A 4,390-nucleotide genomic window follows, 5' to 3' on the forward strand; every position below is an offset into this window, starting at 1 on the left:
GCAGCGAGCAGCCATGACAGGCGCCCGGGGAGCAGTGTGTGGGGACAGTGTTTTTGCTCAGTGGCACCTCAGCGGCTCGGGATTTGAAGCGGCAGCCTTATGATTACAAGACCGCTTCCTTAACTGCAAGGCCACCACTGCCCCAGGATCCCCAGTGGGATCTAGGAAATGTGCACTTTCAACAACTTCATGGGATTTGGGCATTTGCTAAATTTGCTACTGTGGTGCCTGGCACTTACACTACTTTGATTAAGTGATGTTTTTTTTTTTTTTTTTTTTCTCCCTTCAAGTGACGTTATAATTTGTTTTTTGCTCTGTGTGAAACATTCCTAGGAGACCAGTTTTCCCAGTGGATTTTTTTTTTTTTTTTTTCTCCTCACTGGATTCCCCCGAGACACCTGTTCTAAGCTGTCTGCTTCCATTAACTTCTTCCATTATCATAATGGCAATTCCCCCCTGTTATTTACAGGCAAGGCTCACAAAGCACTGTTGGTTATTTTCCTGGTACAAGATGTTTACTGTGTGACACTCCACTAACACAGCATTTGATGCAAATCAGATATGAGTTTGAATTAAGGGCACACGCCTCTAAGCAAGTAATTACATGAGGACGTATAAAGAAATAAGGATGTCGAGTTGCCAGAGCTCACGCGCTGAGGAACGGGATGCTTGCAATTGAAACCGTCATATGCGTCCTCACTGAAGGCCCCCCTTTTTTAATCAGCAGTTTGAAAAAGTAATTTAACTTGGGCTTTTCTGTCCATTCAATCTAGTGTCTCACGTTTTTACCCCCACAACATGAACTTGTAGATACTATTCTGTATCTAAATTAGAAACATTTGTTACCATAGTAATGATGACTGCAGGATGGATGTCCAACATCTGGAAAGTAATAAGAGTTTAATTCAGTTGAAGTTTGTAAAGAAAGCCCCACTTTTATCAAGCTTTTTTCTGACCCAGCTTGAAATATGTTTTACATTTACATTTATGGCATTTATCAGACGATCTTATCCTGAGCAACTTACAATTAGTAGTTATAGGGACAGTCGCCCTACAGGCACTCAGGGTTGAATATCTTGTTCAGGGACTCAATGGTAGTAAATTTTTCGCATGTATATAATCCCAACCCATCTCAGTCTTTCACTTAATCTGTAACTTCAGTGTGTAACATTTATTCTGTTTATTAAACACTGTGGAGTGTTAATTTATTGCTTGCTTATTTAATGTGTATTAAGTTAAAGTTAATATATATATGTTAGACAGTACAATTAGACAAAGTTACATACTGACATGAAGTGCATGTGTGCAACACAGACAAATACTTAAAGTGCGAACAGGGCACACAGGCAGTGCAAGAATAACATTTAACAAAAACACATGTAGACAACAATGAGACAGACAGCCACTCTCCCACACGGGCCTGATTGGTGGATTGCTGCATGGTTGTCCTTCTAGAAGGCTCTCCTTTGTTCAAAGAAGACTTCTGGCAGCTCTGACAGGCAAGGTGGCCTAGCGTTTATGGAAGCGGCCCCCCATAATCGGATGGTTGCCGGTCGGAATCCCGATCCGCCGAGGTGCCACTGAGTGACGCACCGTCCCCGCACACTGCTCCCCGGGCGCCTGTCATGGCTGCTCCTCTCAGCTCTTTTGCTACAACCCAGCGTTTGAACCTGTCTGAGAAGCAAAGGAGCTGAGAGGAGAACCAGCCTGTGTAGGCCACTGTGCAAATGTAATTGCAAGCCATTGGAGTGGTGTGATGGTATTGTTAGCTTTAGCCTGCTACCTAGCTTAGAACCAAGTAGCTAATGGCTAAATCAGATTTAGGCAGGTTGTTGGTGGACAGTCTGATGCTTTTGAGCACATTGCCAATGAACTAAGATGTCATCCACAGTGACATGACAGCACTGTGTGACAAACCTGATTTTTTTTTTGTACCCCCCCTTTGTACCCTTGCACTTGAACATGCTCTTGTTTTATTGTGTTTACTACCAAGGGTGGGAAATTGGCCAAGCAATTGCAATTACCAGTTTGAAGATGCTATCAGTTTTGCAATTTGCCGTAACACTCGTATTTCAACGTAAGGCAGGACAACCATGTCACCACCAGCGGCTGTTTATATTAACCTGAGAGAAAATTGAAAGCCATCCATCTTTCCATTAGCATTGTTTGGGGCTTGGATGAGATCAATATAGTCATAAAAACCACTGGCCAACATTCAAATGAGCCCGTGTACACTGGCTCTGTCAGGAATACCAATTACCGCTAACTGCCGGCACATTCTGCAAGACACACTCACACACGAGCACACATAAGTCCCCCCGAACACGTGATAAAACTGTACTGACGTGCAGACAAAGAGCTATTATCGTACTGGGCACGGCTCGCCATCCCTTTGGTATGGTAATGGAAGGACACTGTCGGGACAGCGCGGTGAGGGGGAAATAGATGGCGGTGGTGGTGATGGCGAGGCGGGGCTAAGAATCATCCAGTCGGACAAAAATGCCACAGGCTGCTCGTGTATCTGTGCTGCGCTGGAGCTATCTGATCCTGTGCCAAGCCGCTGCCCTGGTGGAAATGTAGCATGCACATAATATCACCCGGCACAGGCGTTTTCACAGCCCAGGCGCGGCGGCGTGATGGCGTGGAGGTGATCTGAAACATCTCCTAATGGCATACTGTGCAATGAGAACGTAGGCAAATGTGATGAGGGACTCTCACTCGGGGCAATTCGGGTGCAACGTGCACTATGTGCACTCGAAGGCAAGCCCTGCATCTTTGGAGGCACACACGTACGCACACACACACACACACACACACACCCCTGTGGCTTGGTTTAATCTGGCTGTGATTGCAGCTCACTTTCTCACACCCACTCACTCGTCCATGGCAGAGGCACCTGTTTTTTTTTTTTGGTGGGGTGGGTGGGCGGGTGTTTGTTTTTCACTCCTTCTTCATTCACTTGAGCGTCTGGAGTTCATCCTTTCTGTCTCCGAAGCTTTTGCCCCTCATCACTCATATGAAACTCAATGCCCTCCTGGCACTAATATCGGGGAGTCTCTTCTCCCCCTTTCGTACAATAGCAGAGGATGTGCTGTTGTGTAAACACTTTAAATGAACCCGGCTAAGTCCTCTCCGCTTCAGGGAAGGGAAGCTGGAGCTGCCAATATGTCAGCAGCTTGCACTGCCTCTAGGAAGACAAGTCGGCCAATGTATTCCATAACTTAGCAGTCACTTTGGAACTTAAAGTTCACTTCTGCTTGACCATCCATCTGTTTAACCTTACAAATAAAAGCAGGCATCTTCGGGGGATGAAGCTGGGCCTGGGCATATTGTGGAGTGCAAATAAGCAACCAGCCCGACAACAAAGAGCGCTCCCACGCAGTCCCAAAAAAAAAAAGGGCTAAATTACAACGCTAAAGGATTTGCATATATAGTAATGTCATAATACCAGCACAAACAAAATTGGCGAAGGTATTTTTTTTTCCCGTCGGGACAATGAGCGGGCGTATGTCGCCACCTAACGGCCAACTGTTGCAAATACCACTTTTTTATTGTTAAACAGCCATTCGTTATCAGAATCAGAATCAGAATCGTGTTTATTGGCCAAATATGTGCAAGCACATACAATGAGTTTGATTGGTGTCTCTCAAGTACAGAGAAGAAGAACAACAAAAAAAACAACAGCAATGTGTAAGGATGTGTGTAAGAGTTATTTGTACAAGTTGTAGAATATGTTTATACCGTTTATACATATATACTGAATATAAATATGTGTATGAATGTACATAGGTCTACAAGTGTGTATAGATGAACAATGTGCAGTACAATATAATAGACAAAAAATCTAAATCTTATAAACAGAGTGTACATAAGAGTGTACATAAAGTGCAGTGGATGTTGTGTATGTAGTGCACTATCGACCAAAACACTGTGAGATCACTGTGACTTGTTCAATATATGGTGAATATATAGGCTGGTAGTCAATATACAGGGTGAATTAGCCTAAGACCCAGGTTCAAATCCCACTTACTACCATTGTGTCCCTGAGCAAGACACTTAACCCTAAGTTGCTCCAGGGAGACTGTCCCTGTAAATACTGATTGTAAGTCGCTCTGGATAAGGGCGTCTGATAAATGATGTAAATGTAAATGTACTTAACCCTGAGTGTCTCCGGGGGGGGGGACTGTCCCGGACTAATTTATTATACTGGTTTCCATTAAAGTTGCTGCTTCGTTTGTAACAGATTTAACCAAAGATCTGACTGTATTGTAGTTTGTTTTTTTACTCGGTTGAAAGCATGTGAACACTTTACACTCGTGACGAGACGTTGCGATGTGCGCAAAGAACTGCGCAGCTTTGACGCCCGCGAACGGAATCGGCGGCCGGCGCC

The sequence above is a fragment of the Denticeps clupeoides genome, chromosome 2 (genome assembly GCF_900700375.1).
Source record: "Denticeps clupeoides chromosome 2, fDenClu1.1, whole genome shotgun sequence".
Classification (NCBI taxonomy): domain Eukaryota; kingdom Metazoa; phylum Chordata; class Actinopteri; order Clupeiformes; family Denticipitidae; genus Denticeps; species Denticeps clupeoides.